General features: G+C 33.1%; 1 protein-coding gene across 4 annotated transcripts in view; it reads left to right on the forward strand.

Annotated features, from left to right (window-relative positions):
* LOC129218279 (organic cation transporter protein-like) overlaps positions 1–18,666 on the forward strand; it is a 230,253-nt gene that overhangs the window by 126,511 nt on the left and 85,076 nt on the right. The gene's annotated exons all lie outside the window — the stretch shown is intronic.

The following is an 18,666-nucleotide window of genomic DNA, read 5'->3' on the forward strand; positions in this document are numbered from 1 at the left end:
AATCATGCAAAATTCTCAAAAGCGTCACAAAACAACGAATATGGAAAGAATATTGAGAATACATTTCCCGTTTTGGTGTTATCATTTCAAAAATAAATTTAAATGAATAAATAGTTTTACCTGAAATATCAGTTAAAATTAGATTTTCTGTGAATATCTTCCGCCTCCGCAACTTAACAAAATTATGATTAAGAAAATCAATAAAGAAAGAGTGGCGGTTGAATCCATCAAGAAAAAACATTTAGGGTAATATTACGTTTTTTTTTCTTTTTTTCTTTTTTGAAAAGGACGTTTTAGAGAAATTTTGTCTTGCCGCCTTCATTATAGTAAAAGATGCGGGAATAAAATAAGTATTTCTTTGACATATAGTTTGCATTTTCCATTTTCTTTTAATTCTTGTCAGTGCAAAAATGTAGAAAATATAGGACTTTTAGTTTAAAAAAAAGAAAAAAAAGCGAAAATTTGTAATATAAACTGAGCATTTTCGTGTTCAAAACGAAATGAATTATCTAATTAATCTAACATGTTTCATTAAACATTTTCTGAAATTAATTTTCGCTTTCTTTACGTATTTTATTTTGGCCTTTTTATCGTTTTCTTTTTTTTTTTTTTTAGTTTGGGCAATGTCACCAGGGATGGAAAATTCTTTAGAACCATTCCTTTTCGAAATCCTGGTCACGAGCCTGTAATACAACTAAGTTCGTCACAACTTGTACGGTACGTGCATATAGTGCTACGATAATTCGCACAAGTCTGCAAAGTTATGAGTGAGTACTACGCAAATAGTTCTCTGGAAATAAACGAAAAAAATTATCATTAAAATGAAAACCAGAACTCCTTTTACTTTCTCAACCGAAGCCGTTCAGCTGAGTTGGAAGGGCCTTTATGATAAGCAAAACGACCCTTCGCGTATATTTTATTTGCCCAGCCCCCATCTCCTTGAATACCACGTTTGATATTGCTCTTCTGCAGCCCCCATCTCATGAATATGGAATTGCCCGAGGCGAGGTTCAAGAGTCAAGGCTAGTGGGCGAGAAACGCCGGCGCCTGGGCTTGTCGTTAACACATATTGTTGTTATTAATTGCTCAGGTAAGATTCCGTTTAAAAAAAATCTCACGCAATCGCCACACATTTTATGGCTTATGGAAATATCTGCGGGATCGCGTTTGTAAACTACCGCGATTAATGATGCCACCGGGACTGGGAAAAAATAATTTATCATTAGCATGCTTTTATTGTTGTCAGCCAATTTTGTCGGCCTAAACAGTTTAATTGTTTGTATTGATATGGCATTTAATTACTTTTAAAAAAAAGAATTAAAAAAAGATAAAACCCAGAGATTTTCATCTTCTGGGGTGACACTTTTTTCATTCGGACGGCCTTTCTTGTTTTTTTAATTGCGTAATAGTAATGCGTTCAGTGCAAATGGATATCCCAAATCTTAAAACATGATCAAGGACGCGATTCGGAAAATTTAATAAGAGAACAAATATTAAGATTTTGTAAAATATGAACTTTTTTTTGTTTGATTTAAGCTTACTGTGGTTGACCATAGATATCGACAGAAATGCACGTCCTATTATAATGGCATCGGTATAATTTCTTCATATTTTTTGGAAAACAAAAGGTAAAATGAGGTAGTGAGAAGCAAAGGAATGTAAGTGCCAAAATTGAAAATTTGGAGACAATCAGCACAAATGGTAGGGGAATGAATCTCTCTTTATTTTGAGGCAAGAGATAGTACAATAAAACCTGTAAAGTTGACCACCTTTGTAAGTTGGTTTTTCAGGCACAGAATTAGATCTATATCATATACTTCAACCTCTATATAAGTTGACCACCTGTTTAGTTGACCACTAAAGTAGTACACCGCAAGTGGTCAACTTATACAGGTTTCACTGTAATAGTAGCCTTGGTAAGTAATGCGATACAGAACGATTTAGAAAAAAAATCGATTAAATCCGACCTAGAACCGTAACTTCGAACGCGTTTTGCTCAAAATTTGACAATGTCCACTTACATCCCTTTGCTTCTCACTGTCTCAAATAACTACTTATTTCTCCCAAAATTCGCAGTTCCGCATAATATATTTAGAACAACTTTTTCCGAGTAGGAAATAATACCACTAAAATGTATGAAAAAATGTCCAGTTTCAAGTTCCTGCGTAGTGCTACGATCATTTTGCTTTTCCAAAATTGGGAAATACTTTCTAAAGTGTGTTACTTTGAAGCTATTTCAACTCAGTTCAGTTTGATGGAACCAAACTGCCTCAAAATTAGGTCACTATCACCCTTCTAGTGTATGAGCTCGGAAGGAATTAATCAGTTTTATTGTGGTTTAAGAGGCTGTTAGTAATTAAGTCGTTTGCTAATTCGGATTCTACCTTCTCAATAACTCTGAACAATATAACTAAAAATGTCCAATGCAGGACACAAGTAAATGTGTATGGACCATTACATGTCCGTTAAACCGACATCATAACAGCATAAAATTACATGGAATGAACAGGGGCGCCTCGAACTTTAACTTTTGGGAGGGAGGAAATTCTCAATTTGAAGAGGTTTGGTAAAAGACGATAATTTTGCCGAATAGAACTCAATTTTGACGAATTTGGCCGAATCGTCTGACAAAATTTGCCGAATAAGGAAATTTTTGAAAGGACACAGTGACCTCCCGTGACCTCCCATCAGGGCACCCCTAAAAATGAATTGAATGGCTCACATGGTTTGGAAAAGGTAAGGTAATGAAGCAAAAGAATGTTGCAGTTGAAACAAATCTCCTTGAACTACAAAATGAGGTAGCTTGCTAATAAGATGAGTTCACACAAAAAGAAATCTAATGAACTCAAATGCACTGCTTATAATTGAAATCTATTTTTTCTTTCTTGATTTTTCTCATAACCACGTTTTCAAAGATTTTACGAAGGCCAAGTGCTCTAGCAGAAAATGTATTAATTGAAATTTTGTAAAAATAGAAATCGAATATATTACTGTGATATAAACTTCTAAAAGCTAACGTGCGTGCAATGTGGGATTTTGAAGCAATCGAGTAAAGTTCGGAGACAAAAACCACGTTTTTTCCAGGAGGAATTTTCAAACATTTACCCATAAAACTTGTTTTTAGGTATCTAGCGAAGAGTTAGACACAAAAAGTTTTTAAAATTATGAAAAAGTAAATGCACTGGAAGTGTTAAAAAAATGGTAGCTTTTTGCTGGAAAAATGGCTTTTTACTAAAATACCCTTTAAATTTTTTTCCAACAAATAAATAGTCAAAATGTGTTATTTATTTAGAAAAGTGCAAGGAATATTTAAGAAAAAATACATTGAGGGTTCGTCTACCTCATTTTTTTCTTTTTTTAAGTGCACAACTTTTTGATGACAATATTTCCATGGTAATTTTTTCCCCCTTAAAATCTTTCATACAGAGATACAACAGTGGATCCGGTGACTGTAAGAGGTTATAAAAAGAAAATCCAACCTTATAAAAATTCCTGTTTTTACTCCTCAATCTCCTAACAGAGTTTTCGTAACAACCCAATTACGCTTCCTTTGGCGGTCATAAAGAAATGCACTAAATCACTCTTTCCTCACGGCTCTGGAGACAGAAAAAATTGAAAATTGGTAATTCGATTCCTCGTTCTCCGACACCGAGGAAGTTGGGCAGCAATTTCAATCAGCTGCCGCTGAAGCCCACAAGAAACAAGATGCCAGCAAGCAAAGAAGGGGCGGAGAAGGGAACAAAGAATAACGATCTACCCAAACGGTCAGGTTCGGAACCGGCTGTTGCCAGATTTAAGGGTGCTCTTCACTGAGAGTCTGAAAGATTCGGATCTAATGTTAACCTACGGGGAAAGTTGGAGCTTGTTTTACAAATTCCTGTAAAGTTTTCGGATCCGTTTTTTTTTTCTGAGTATTTTTCAAGACCATGTCTGTTTCTTTTAGTTTTTACTTTTTTGATGTGTCCATTCTCCGATTTTTTAAAAATTCGAGAAAAAAATGAATTTCTTCGAAAACGAGGTACTGTTGGACATTTCGCTCTGTAAAACATCTGCAACTCGTGTTATCGAAATTTTAAGAACGCCCTGACATGCAAAATATTTCCAGCTCTCTTTTGAGATCTTGTTTGAAATAATGCGACCATTTTTTAAACAAATATCATGTTCTAACTATTGAAAAAAATTACAAAATACGTTCACTTTTTGCATTCGCTCCGCCTCCTATAAGTTAACTCCCCTTTTTGAGGGGTGAACACTAATGGGGTGTAAGATTATTACCCTCTCATTAGTCCCCCTCAATGACCTTCGCTGGACGTCCTTTCTTCTTTCCTCTTTTCCTAAGGCTTTCTTGAAGAATCAAGTGCTTTTGAAAGTGAATCGATGTAGATGCGTGCTATTAGCTGTTAAATTAGCAACATCTGCTCTTTTTCAAATTAGTGGTTTGAAAAGAAACAGATTTGAAAGGGATATTTCTAATTGTTAAATTGTTTAACAATATAATGAACATTGTTACAATGCTTTCGAATGCGAAAAGTTGTCATTTTTCCCTTCCAGTAGAAAAATATTTTTATATATAGATTAATCGTATTCCAGATACTAGGTATTTTGCATCGTTTTACATGTGTATTTATGTTACTACAAATGTACACACATAAAGTGCTTTCCACAGCTCAACAAACATTTTTGAAAATAATTTGTGTCTTTAAGAGCCAGACTCATCAAATTTCTTTAGAAGGTAGATATACATTGAACATGTAATTCATAATATACAGTAAAATCCATCGAATTTCGGAATCGGGATTGGAAATTTATTTGGTTGAAACAAGTATTTCGTTGCATTAGTATGCGTTGTAATAGGATTTTACTGTATTTCTCTTTAGAAAATTCCTAAGGAGGAAAACGATGTATAATTTGACCCCAAATAGAATCGTGAAACGTTTCTTATGGGGGTCGCAATATTACTCCTTCTTTTAAGACATGTACGATATTATACCGTTTTTAAAACATTACGTGAGAAACAAAATAGCATAATTTTTATTTTCCAGCGCAGCAATGCGAACCGTGGTTAATTTTATTTTTATTAAAGACTATTTCCTAGCTTACATTTTGTGTCATAATTCCTGCGTTTTACCCCCAAATTTTTATTTATTGCCAGAAACAATGAAAAAAAAAAGTTAAAACACTTATTTTTAATTAGCTGTTTTGGAAATAGCTTAAACATATGGATATTGTGATTAACTGCAGGTTTTGAGTGTTTTAATCAAGCAATCATGTACTTGTGTTATTCCATACTTTTCAGAGCGAATCAAGCTTGTACAAATAGTATTTACAATTTAAAAAACATGTTTTATATTTTTTGAAGTACGTTGCTTAAATATTATTTCTCCAACAGTGCTATCATTTTTGGAAAACTACTAAAATTCAGGACAATATTTATTCTTCCAGAAAAAAATAAGTTTCTTTTTTTTTTCTTTTGAGCAATTGCGAATGCTTATTATCCTTACTTGAACAAAGCTGATGTTGCTCTGATTTTTCAGATTGTCATGATGACAAGAATAACTCTAGCTCGTTGTTTTAATATTTACTAAGAAGTCAAATTTTCGTCGCCATGGTTACTAATCGTTTGTGTTCATTCAATGTTTAACTTAAGTAGATTTTACTTTTAAAAGGGGGGGGGGGGGTGTAAAATTACATTTCAGGAAAAAAACATCAATGTGGATGAAATTAAAAAGCAAAATTTCATCCAAATACAAAATTTCCAGATTACTAATACCGACATTCAAGACTGACAAGAAAACAAAAATACAGAAGGCTTTCTGATGTCTTCAGAAAGTTTTCACAATAGAAATAGTTTTTTTTTTTTTTTTTTAAACTTTATAAGAATTTGGAAGCTGTATTTTTGGAGAATAAAAATACTTTTCAAAAACATTTATTCAGTTGCGGAAAACATTCCTTACACCAACATACTCATTAAATACATAGAAAATCATGAAAAACATATTAGCAATTTAATATGATTCGGTTAATATAAAAAAACACACCGTGGTAGAATTATTGAGCATTGTATGTATTAGTTTTAATGACGTTTTCAGCCTTATGTTGCTGACAAAGCTAACTAAGATGTGAACAATATAGAATGAAGGTTACAAGTTTTCACTGTTTTCTATTTTCATTCTCAGAAGCTAGATCAGCATTTTAATACAATGTAGAAAAAATTAATTACAGGCATAAAGGTTTTCAGGTCACATAAGCACCCCCCCCCCCCCCTTCAAAAAACATCATTAAAGATCGTCTTAAATTTCGTTTTTATGGCTTTAATTTCAAAAAATTTCGGGAAGGGAGTTTCTGAAAAGTCCTTCTTTGACCATAAAAAAAAGTCGTCTAAAATTGCATTTTTGGAACTTTGATTTCAAAAACCTGAATGTCCCCAACGTTACTAAAAATGGCCTACAATCATGTTTATAACACTTTGAAAATTTTGCCTCCCCCCAACATCACACTAAGACTGCGTTTTTTCGACTATTTCGAAAAATTCCGGGGAAAGCTTCCGAACTCCCCGTTTCCTAACATAATTGAAGAACCTGAAATTGTGTTTTTGGCGTTTCAAGTTCAAAAATTTGCTGGTGGAAGATCACAGGACCTACTTACTTCCAAATACTACCAGAGTTCGTCTAAAAGTGCATTTGAAAATTTTATTTTCGTGAAAATTAAAAGGCATAGCCCCCAAACAGAGTGCTTGGGAAAATAGGGAGTATTTTCTGAGTAAATAGTATGCTTACGATAAAGATCATGTTAATTAAATATAGAAATGGTTCCCTCTCCTAAACAAGAAGCTAAATCCTTTCTCTCGCTGTATTTACATATTATTAGGAATTAGGAGTCAATAGAATAGAAAATGTGGGATCTCAAAAAAGATTTTTGTTCTATACGAATGAAAGTTACTTGATAATCATTTGATTAGAACATTCATTTTATTCTGTGACTGAAGACACGATACGATAATTTTTCGGCACAGAAGTGCGTAACACAGAACTTAAAAAGAAAAAGTTTGTCTTGATTTTTTTTTTCTTTTTAAATTGTGAACCCTTACTTGTACTTATAATTGCTTTCCTAAATGTAAGCTGTTCATTTTCATTTTTGTTTTAACTTTATGTATTTCCTGCAAATCTGTTTCTTGCCCTTTTTTTATTTTTTTATTATTGATTCATTAAATGCAAGATGCATGAAAACGAGGCAGAGCGATAAAAACTTTAAAATCTGGCAGAGGGAGGCGTTGAGATTTTTTTTCACCTAAGTATTTCGAGTTTTTATTATTATTTTTTTTTTTTTTTTTCAGGCAGATATACATGTAGGTATATATTTTCGTGCCTCCTGAGAAAAAGGACAACCCTTAATATTTATTATGACAACTAACGAGGATCAGACACTCACAAGACTTATTAGGAAATTTTAATAAAAACTCAATGTGTTGAAGTAGAAGCACTATATAAACTATATGACCAAAGCATTGGGACACTTTCAAAAATTCACATTTTTAGGGATTTCTCGAGAAATAATAGACCAATTGCTCTATAATTTGTTTCGCATAAAATGTATACTCTAGTTGTCATTTTCCAATAAAAATTAAGTCTGCTATTCATTTAGGGGACCGACAACAATTGAGGAAAAAAGTTTTTTGATCATTTTTCATTGCAAATTGCTGGGAATAAGCTATAATTTTCAGAAATGAGTTAAAAATCTATCAAAAACTTATTTTTATATTGTTGTGAAAATATCTCTTATACCCATGGAAATATAAGCATTTCTTCCGAAAATGCAAAAAAATTTTGACGGTTTTCGCCTCATATTACGCAGAGTATTTCGTCAAACGTTACTAAACTGTTAGAATATTTGACAGCATTTTAGAGAAACATAATAATAAAATTTGAAGTTAAAATATTGAAAATTTGATGAAATATGAACAAGTAAAGCTATTAATTTTTCACTGCGCATGCACGAAAGATAGCAATTTATAACGTTCATAATTCAAAGCTCAGATACATCCTACAATCCATGAAAAAAATTCCACCGCAATTTCTTTTTAAATTTTAAAAAGTTATCAGCGATCTAATGAGCCGAATTTCTATAATTCTAGGATAGGCGACGAATGGTAAGGGATTGTTAGCAAACTGGCAACACTTTCCTGCCACCGTTACAGAGTGATTCATGATAAGAACGGATTATTTGTTGCTGGTCCCCTAAATGAATAGCAGACTTAATTGTTATTGGATTTGACGTCTGGAGTATACTTTTCATGAGAAAAAAAATTACAGAGCAGAGAGCAATTGGTCTTTTATTTCTCGAGAAATCCGTAAAATTGTGAATTTTTGAAAGTGTCCCAATACTTTTGGTCATATAGTGTATGTAATACCTCATGTATTTTGCCGAATTAGTAAACTGGGAATCTGAAACTCTACAAGTGCTAGGTTTAGTTTTATTCTAAAAATTCAACGCAAGATAGTTTACAAACATTGAGAGTGGGGGAAGGAATGATTTTTGCCTTTGAGCTTGGAGCAGGGTGAGCACCCCTGCATACAAACAAAGATCACAGAAAAATCTTTAATTTTTCAAATTCAGGAAATCCTTATCCGTAGCCGTCCGCGACTTTGCCGTTGTTATGCTCAATTTGAAAGAACTTTCACCATAACCAACCCCCTTGAGAAATGCTATCGTAGCCTTCTCATCTGCATATAGTACTTAGATAAATAAATAAATATTTTTTTCAAAAAGAAAAGGATTCAAAGATAAAGATTAGGGGAATTTTCTGGTCACCAGTGGTGAGAAAAGGCAATTATAGTAGCCACATTTTTTTCTATTCGCCACTGCATTTGTAAAACAGATAACTAACCAACAAAGTAGTATTTAATTTAGCACTAAAATATAAATATTATCAGTTCAAATAAAGGTTAATGTAACTAATTAGTGGCATTAATGTTTATTGTACAATCAAGTATTAACTATGCAAAGAGGATCTAGTTTCATTTTTAAGGAAGAATGTTTTCTGGCAACTTGGATGGGGTTGGGGAGAGTGGCAAACAGGCAGAGGAAGCGAAAAAATTCGCCAACCGATAACTAGTTAGTCCCCAGTTTTATTCGGCACTCGATTTTTCAAATATATTAAGTAGGATCATCCATTTTTAAAGAATATTTTTTGGTTAGAATTTGGAGTTCATTTCGTTAAAATTCAGTGTGGTCATGCAGGCTATCTTTTTTTTCCTTCCTTTTTTGAAATCATCAATTTTCAATAACGAACATTTTTCTAAAAATAAAACGAATTTATGAATTTATTTATTGCAAATATTCATTCATTCGTTAATTTTTCCTAGATGAGATCTGAAACCGTATTAATGGGGGAAAAAATCTTTGTTTCAAAATTAATTTTAGCGCGAATACAAATAAATTAATATCACAAGTAGGATTGCAAAATGCGCGGCAATGTAAAATTTCGCGCCTTTTACATTGAGTTATTTTTCTTTTACTTATGTAGTCAAGACTCAAGAGGGAAAGAACTAGAATTTCCTTGGAAGGGTCTGTAAAAAGCTGCGGTTTCATTTCGCCGACAGCTATACCTCCCTTGACTTGCACAGCAGGGGGAGCGTCCGGTCTGTCCCCCTGCAAAATGTGACAGGTCACATGATCCACACTCTCATCGGCCACCCGCTCGTTCTATTGGTTGTTGAAGTGTCAATCACTTCACTGATGTACACTGCTTTCGTTTAAAAGAAAATGCCCATTTTCAAGCGACATCGTTTTTCTTCCCCACTGAAGAGCAGCCTTAAGGCCTCGTAAAGTGCCTCAGCCCCTTTTTAAGATGGTGGGTTTTATTTTCGAGGCGCTTCAACTTGCTGCCATTCTTGCTCATCCCCCCTCTGGTTTCAGTAAATCAAACTGAAAGTTCGGAGAAGTTGATGTTGCTTTTGTGGTCGGTCTGTGGGCGAACCAAGTTGGGGTGAAAGACGAGGACCTAGTAAACAGAAATGCAAGGCTCAGTCCGACTACATTTTGGAGTACATATTTGTGGGCCATTATTGAGACTACTAATGCTTCTAAAATTAATAGCATTAATAATTAGTTATTAGTATTTGCAGCATCGGAGCTTTACTAATGCTGCAAAAACTAGAATCTTTGTTTTAAGGACCAAAATATTAATAGTGAACACCAGGGCCTGAATACTGAATACTCCCACTAGGCCGTGGCCTGGGGCCTCCGATTTTTAGAGAGCCCTAAATTGCTAAAAATACTTTAGACAATGACTACAACTGTAAGACCCGACTGTACGGCCCCCGACAAAGCATTTGGCCTAAGGCCACCTGAAGTCTTAATCAGGCCCTGGTAAACTCTTAATTTACTGCTTTAAATCATAAGTTGTTAATGTATGTAATTTCCTGCTGCAGGTTAAAGTTTGAGCTCCATAAAATAAACAAACATGACTAAAATCTTTATATAAAAAAAATGGAAAAAATTTATTTATAGCGATCCAATTCTTAACACGTAGAATGTACCTGTAGCTCGTTTAGCTGTCACTTATGGAACAAGTGATGACAGACAACGTTTGCATAAATTGGGTTAAATATCTATAAACATGTCCCAGCATGTAAGAAAACTTCATAAATTTCATCGTGAATGCTATAATATTTAATGGGTAAGGTTATTTATTAACCAATTGTGAATTCATTTCACAATAGACGTAACATTTTATTAAAGAAATTTGTATGGATTTTTCTGCACTTAAACTATATTTTGGGTTAGAAACACTTCAAAAATATAGAAATAAATAAACAAGTAAACAACGTATCATTTCATAACCATCACGTTTTTGAGACACGTAATTTCCTTTCAGAGCAGTTAATAGTTAGGAGCTGCCTGATATTCATTAAAATTTTCGGTGAGAGATTATTTAGTTTTAATTAATCTCGTATTAAATAATCTACCTCATTTAGGGGTTTAAAAAGGTCACATTCATTTCATGTCAACCAAGTGAGATGGTAAAAAAGTAATAACTCACGCAAAGAGATGGTTTTTAAGTTATGACTCAAACTGGAAACTTAGTTTTGACTTCTAAAAACTAAAAAGCCTATTCGAAACAATAAAAAACCGATTGCTATTTGCCTTTTTTTTTCTACGGGCTAAGCTCAAAAACTCTTTTATTTCACAGCTTTTACTTCGTGCGCACATTAATTGAAGCATTGACTTTCAATACTATGAACTTTCACAGTGTATATCGCCGCCTCAGAGCAACATTAAGATATCTTAGTATTATTTCTGTGATTAGATATCTTAATGTTGCTCTGAGGTGACGATATATACAGTAAACTAATGATAATCCGCAGAATTGGGTGGAACGGCAACGGCGAATGAGTGAATTCTGCGGTTAATCTGTAAAATAGCTGTCAAGGGGCAGAAAACAATGCTCAAACGCAAAAGTCGTCTTCATAATTCCATGCTTACATGTTGCGTTAATTTCTTAATTTTTATTTTGAAATTATAATGATAGTTAAGAAAAAACTATATACATATAATTATAATTATTATTTTTAACCATATAAATGTAGTTGTTTCTTAGTTATTATTAGTATTTCTGTTTTTGATATCTTACATTTCTACAAAAAGATATGTTAATTGTTTTTGTTTTATCCACCATTCGGTTTTTTGTAACAACACCTATATATTTAGTGATTAGTCATCCTGCTCTTCTATATATTATTTACACATAATATATCTACTTTGTAAATCTTAAAACAGTGTTTGTAGTGTTGCTCATAATGGAGAGTTTATTGAGTGTTTAAATGGAAATTTAAAGTTTTTTTTTTTTTTGCTTTCAGCGTAACTCGTAAAAATTATTTCAAAAGTATTAAAGGGAATATCCCTTTTTCGGTCAGTATTTCAAATACTTCTCACCACTTTACATCAAATTACTTCTTTTAACTACTTATACAAAAAAAAAAAAAAAAAAAAAAACTATTACTCAGAGGGGGACAGCTCGTTTTCTTAGTTAAATTAATGAATAGTGGTCTGTTCTTCATATTTTTATAGCCTCACTAATTATTAGTTTTTGAGTTATCTTCGAAAAAATTAATTTCGAATAAAGAAAATCGAATGGGGCGCAAGTTTATCGTTAGCCCCGAGACATTTTACTTATCATAGAATTTTACTCTCCAAAAAACAATTTCAGGTTTTCAATTTTTTTTATTTCTGCTAAATAATAATTTAGTTTGCTTCATTTTTGCCCAGTAGTAAAAATATGTTACAAACTTTCTCAAAATGGTAGTATGAACATCTTAAAAATGTTACTTTCAAAAGTTAATTCTTTAGAAAAGTAGATTTTACCGAAACCATTACATTTAAGAAGCTTTATGTCAGAAATCCCAAAAGCATTTCATTTTAAAAAGGGCACAGTACTATTCATGTCCGCTTCATATAAATATGATGCCCAAACATGGCTGACATAAAATAGTTTGAGAACCTAAGTTTTCTTCGGAATGGATACTGCAGGAATGAAAAGTGAGGGGAAAAGCACAGTAGGAGGGAAGGGATTTCAAGATGTTTTGGAGGGAAAAAACATTGTTGAGGGGATCGGAGGTCAAGCTCTTTGAGACGGGATCGTCTGGCACTTCGGGGGTCTCGTGATTATTTAGCTAGTGGAATTCCTTTCGAGTTACTTTAATGGTAAACTTTAACCACATGAAAAGATATAAAAAGTAAGATATCCTGTTTCGTAGGAATGTTTATTTATTTTTATTTTCTAAAATAAATTTCTACAGCAAACTTCAAGACGAATTTATTCATCCTTTATGAAAAGGGAAAATTGCTTTTACGAAATTCTTTAACTAGGGATTAAACATAATTCGTTACATCGTCAAAAAATTTCATTAATTCCGGTTTTGCCTCTTAACGCAGCGAAGATGGTAGACGTAGGATGGAAGACGTAGCATGGTTAACGAAATCAATAGAATTTGTTTGATGGTAACGTAATATGGTTAATTAAATCAATATAATTTGAATTCTTATTGATTTAGTTAATGGTAAGTTTTGCTTAGCAATTGCATGATTCCATTTGAGTTGGTTGCTAACGAGATCTGTGTGTGTGAGATGAAAAAAAAAAGTTTCAAGTATTTTTATCCCTTTCAATTGAGTTATTTATTTAGAGAACAAAATATTCCACGTACATGTACATCCCGCATTTAATTCAACTGTCGCATCTAAGATTTGATGTAGTTACTAAAAAGAAGTACTTTTGACTAGAGAAAAAATGAGAAGGAGAGAAAGAGTAAAGAAATGCATGGTAAATTTGAAGTTACTAAGACATTTAAGCAAATAAGTAATGATTTTTACAATCTAGCGGTAATTATATTGCTATTCAGTTTTATATTTATTTGTTTCTAAGTGTAAGTTGATGCATAGAAGCACCGTGCATAAACGTCAGGAAATTGTTTTTAAAAAAAGAAAAAAAAAAGAATGTTTTAAGAAATTGTTTTTTTTTATGTTTTTTTATGTTAGGAAATTGTTTTTTAAAAAAATTAGAAAATGGTTTAAAAAAAAAATAATGTTTGGAATTTACTAATAAAACAAATACGCTTAAGACGATCAAGAGAAAAAATTGAACCTAGTTTTCACATTAAGTTTGCAATTCATATAAGATGAGAAATTACGTGTGATGTATGAGATAAACTGATGAAAATATTATTGAAGTAATTTGCAGCGAAGCCTAGTGATAACTTATATTCGAAAAATGGATGTTGATACACGATCTATTTTGTTTTGGGATTATTGATTTAATTTATTTAGTTTTTGAGTTTATTTATTTATTTTTTCCATGCTGCAGCATCCATACCCTTTGCATACGATTGGATTAGAGCTCCAGATAACACATAGTCTAATCATTATTCTTAAGAATAACACGAAACATTTTATTTATTAATTGAATTCATCAGCATTAGTGACGAAAGAAGTGGTAAGAGGTTCATTAAAAGCAGAAGCTGCTTGTGGTTATCTTCCGAATCAAAATCTAGCTTAAGTATTCAATTGAAAAAAAAATCGGTAGAGAAAACTATGGTTCGTTCGTTTTTCAATGAAAAAACGTGCAAGACTTTCGACGTACAAAATATCATTGGTATCCGTAAAAGAACGGAAAATATGGTAGGCTCAGTGTAGGATTGCAAATTTTTCTATCGAAAAAATAAATATTCACTCGTATTTCTCCGAAAAGCACCAAGTGGCAAAAAATGTGTAAGACTCTTGACATGCAATGTGATTGATAACCGTAAGAGAAAGGAAAGTAGGTGGTATAAATATTCCAGTTAAGTGTACAAAAGCAAATGTTCTATCAAGAAAATTAATATTCACTCGTATTTCTAAGAAAAGCACCAAGTGGAAAAAAAATATGCGAGACTCTTGATGTACTGATATCCATAAAAAAAAATAGTAGGTGGTAGAAATACCCTAGACAAGTGTACAACAGCAAATGTTATTTTGAGAAATTTAATATATTACTTGTATTTCTCCGAAAAGCACCAAGTGGCAAAAAGTGTCAAAGACTCTTGATGTACAATGTGATTGATATCCGTAAAAGAAAGGGAAGTAGGTGGTAGAAATCTTAGCCAAGTGTGCAACAGCAAATGTTCCATAGAGAAAATTAATATTCACTTATATTCTAATTAATATTCTTTCTCCGAAAAGCACCAAGTGGCAAAAAAATGTGCAAGACTCTTTATTTATAATGTGACTGACATCCGTAAAAGAATGAAAAAGTAGTTAAAAATATATCGGTGAAGGAAAAGAAATCCAGCAATGTGGTAATTTTTTTCCCTTCAATTTCTGTTTTGACATCACGTTTCAACCACGTTTCTATAAAAAAAAACGTTCTTCATGTCTCTATTCGTTTCCTCTCTAACAGAATTTCATATAAATAAGAAGATATATTCTTATCTCGTACAGAACAGTTATTGCGTGCATAAAGCAAATGTGAAGATAGGAGCAGGAGCAACTATTCTATCATCACGGGTCCTCAAGCGCTACCTAATGTGGGCCCCTTTTGCAAGTTTGTTCATCTTCACTTAACGAAGCCCATAAACACAAATCTACGTGCAAGTCAGAGGCTATTAAACTATCATAAATGCGGCTGTCAAATGCGCAAAACTGGTTTAAAATACGAAAACTAGCCGAAAATGGTAAGAAAGGTATATATATTTGCTGTAGTTCAGAAACTCCCGAACACATTCTTCCAAATTGAAAAGAACAAAGAGACGGAAGTGTGTGGAACACAAGTAAAATGACTTATTATTTGAAATAACTACTTATTATTCGATGATAATTTAGTTTTCGTGTTTTAATAGAAGTATGTATGTATAAGTATCGTCAATAATGTTTTTCGAAATTTTTTGCTTACTTTTCAGTTAGCGGAATGTCAGCTTTATAAAAGCGGAATTTCTTTTTTTTTTTTTTGCCTTAAACATTCTTCTTTTGACAAAAAATAAATAAATAAATAAATAAAAATAAAAATAAATAAATAATTTAGTGTTGTTCAAAATATATTGATCTTTGGTAGAATTATAACTGGACTGATTTTAACTGGACTTTGTAACAAAATTACATAGCATTGTTGCCCGCAAACGCTTCATCATTTATTGTTCAACTGCAGTGGTGTCGGACTGACTCTCCAAACACGCCATATTGTTTGTTAGATAACTATAATTTACTGCACGACCTATATGTAAGAGTTGTGTATTTAATCAAAATAAAGAGCGAATATTTTGCACATTTATTGTTCCGTTCTGCTATCATAATTTAGAATTATTATTTTAGAGTATTCTTTTAATTCCAAATTTGATCCGCTTAATCCGGAGAACTAAACGTATTGTGTCAGGAGTTTAATATCAAAACCAGCTTAATCCCATTTTTTTAAATTTACAGTTGAGGCAGAAAGCATTGCCGTGTTAAACTGTTTTTCAAAGAAAACCGACTTTTGCCAGCAGTTTTCGACCGATTGAGCAGGATACTCTTCAAATCACTCTGTAAGTAAGGCTCGGCTATTATACACTTAGATGGGACTTTTCTACCACCTACTTTAGAAAGAATGTCAGGGCTTTCTTTCTAACAAAAGAAGAGCTAGAGCCTGGAGCCCTTTAGTCTTTAGAACTTACGTTCATACATAAATAGCCGAAATTCCATCTAACGAAAGAAAAATTCTAAAAAATTGAAAAATATGCAGGAGCTTAACCAGGATTAAGGTGGGCCTCTTGTCAGTTTGGCCATCAGGCCCCTTTTTCGACAGAAAACTTACATTATTCCGATTCTTAGCTGCCCCCTCCCCCAGTACTGGGCACCTAGTTTCCGACTAGGTTGCCATGACCACCGAGACGCTCTGAACTGAGTCCTAGATGGTATCCAGCGGGAAGTACGGAACTAGTTCTTTTTTTTTTATTGCCAATGGCAAGCTGCGATTAAAACAAAATAAGAACACAAACAATAGAAATAAGAACGAAAAACAAAGAAGGTCACAAAGAAACTTTAAGGGTACTGGTCTCCCAGTAACGTTGGACTGTACCGAACTATTATATTATGCAATTATTGAAAGTTCATGGATGCAGCAGTTTGATAATTGCCTAAAATAATTTTTTGAAGAAAAGAGAGAAGAGGGAGATAGAATTAAATGGGGGATATGCTGCAGTAAAAAAAGAAACACTGGCAGAAATAGGATCATGATTTTACCCTGCAATCATTCCATTCTTATTCGGAACTTAATTCCGGACAACTAGTTCCTGTGTTGTCCAAAGCTGCAATCCTCCACGTCTGCTCAGAAGTGTTCAAGATGTCAAATTGGAGAGTCGGCACATGTGATGGAGCGGCGTAGACGAAACCATGTGTTGTTCGGAATCTTGTGACAGGAACTATTCATAGTACCCGACTCCCAACAAATGGGAACAAGAAAAACGGGCCCTGTCACTGTCTATCACAGAGAGAAACCTCTTTTAAAACCCGCCTCGCGTGCAAAAAGGGAAGGGAGGGACGGAGCGAAAGAGAAGTTTCTCTCTTTTCTGTTCCGAAATCGTAGTAAAAGTATTCCAAGGGACCAGCTCTCAGTGAAAATGTGGAATTTTCGGGAAGCATTCCATAAAAAATATTTTCAAAATTAAATGGTATATTTGGTGAAAGACTAAAGCATATATATCCTGGTATGGTTTTTAGAAATTTCTTCAAATTTCTTTCAAGTACTCAGCGCAAGTGTCGGTTTCTGATTTCAAAACCTCTATCCAATGGCACCGAGAATGTTGTCATTTTAGAAGCCGCTATTTTAGCTGATGATAGCTCAATTTTTTGTCCATTGATCACATTTTTGAGCAATCGCTAAAACTTGGTAATCTTTTCAGCACAGTGTAGTCAAGTCGCAATTTTATTTAGAGCAGGAAGAAAAAGAAAACAATAATAATAATAATTTAAAAACGAAAATGCAGTATCTGATATGACTTTTTTATTTTTTACATGTGTGCTATTCAAAATATGAAGAGTTAGTTGATCGAGGTTTAGTTTAATTTCCTCTAATTTGATGATAAATATTTGAACCATTTTAACTTCTTGGACATCCTTTACATCAAAATTTAAATTTATATTCATTAAGGAAAATATAAATGTTGATTGTTCTTAGTCAAGTATTCAGATTAACATTGCTTACACGCACTTAATTTTTACTTTAAAATCGTATTGACGAAATGTTAAAGCATTGAACAAAGCTGGTCGTAGATTTCTCCACTCTCCAGGTGCAAATTGATTAGGTCTTTGTAACCAATTAAATGTGTGTATAAAACATTAAGTTTATGGTGAAAAAAAGCTTTAAAAACTTTTAAACTGATAACTTGAATGAAGAAAAGCCCCGAAAACTTGTAATATTTGAAAATTTTCAAACTCAAAAACCCAAATCTGCTTGTAATCACACATGTGGGTTTTAAAGTAGGAATTTAAACATGCTTAAGTTTCAGTCTTGAATTTGTTAACTTAATTAAAATTAACTGGTCGCCTTGTCTAGTAGTCAGAGAAGTCTGACTGCGACGGGGAGGTAACGGGTTCAAATCCTGGCCCGGACATTTATGTACTTTCTCTCTATTGTCCTTGTCTTTTCTTTGTGTGCATATGTTGTTGTGTTATGAATGTTTTCCTATCCTATGTATGGGTCTTTAAGGTTTGTGTGTATGTGTGCTGTGGAAATCAAACTTCACACCAGATTACGACACATTTGGAAAAGTGAAGCAGCGCACCCCAAAATTGCCAACCTAGCTGGCACCAATTAACAATTAATTCCTTTATTACCAATAGTATTTTTTTTTTGGCACCGATTAAAAACCCACCCACCAACGACAGAGTAAATTTAATAAAAGTTAATAATAAAAAGAAAAAAGAAAGAAATGAATAAATCAGACGAAAAGCAGACTTTTCCCTCTCTCGGTTCACAATGAAGAAGAAAAAAGGCTTTACCAGACTTTTTTTTTTCAATGGCTATATGCTTCTCCCCAGAAAACAGGGGGCGCATTTTCCATTTTCCGAGTGAGGGGCAAAAGAAAGGGGGGGCAAGCAAAAACAACCCTCCTATCAGGGAGAGCTTTCCACTAAATGGCGGGAGGGGATACGCGGGAGTACTAT

This window comes from Uloborus diversus, chromosome 3 (genome assembly GCF_026930045.1).
Source record: "Uloborus diversus isolate 005 chromosome 3, Udiv.v.3.1, whole genome shotgun sequence".
Taxonomy (NCBI): Eukaryota; Metazoa; Arthropoda; class Arachnida; order Araneae; family Uloboridae; genus Uloborus; species Uloborus diversus.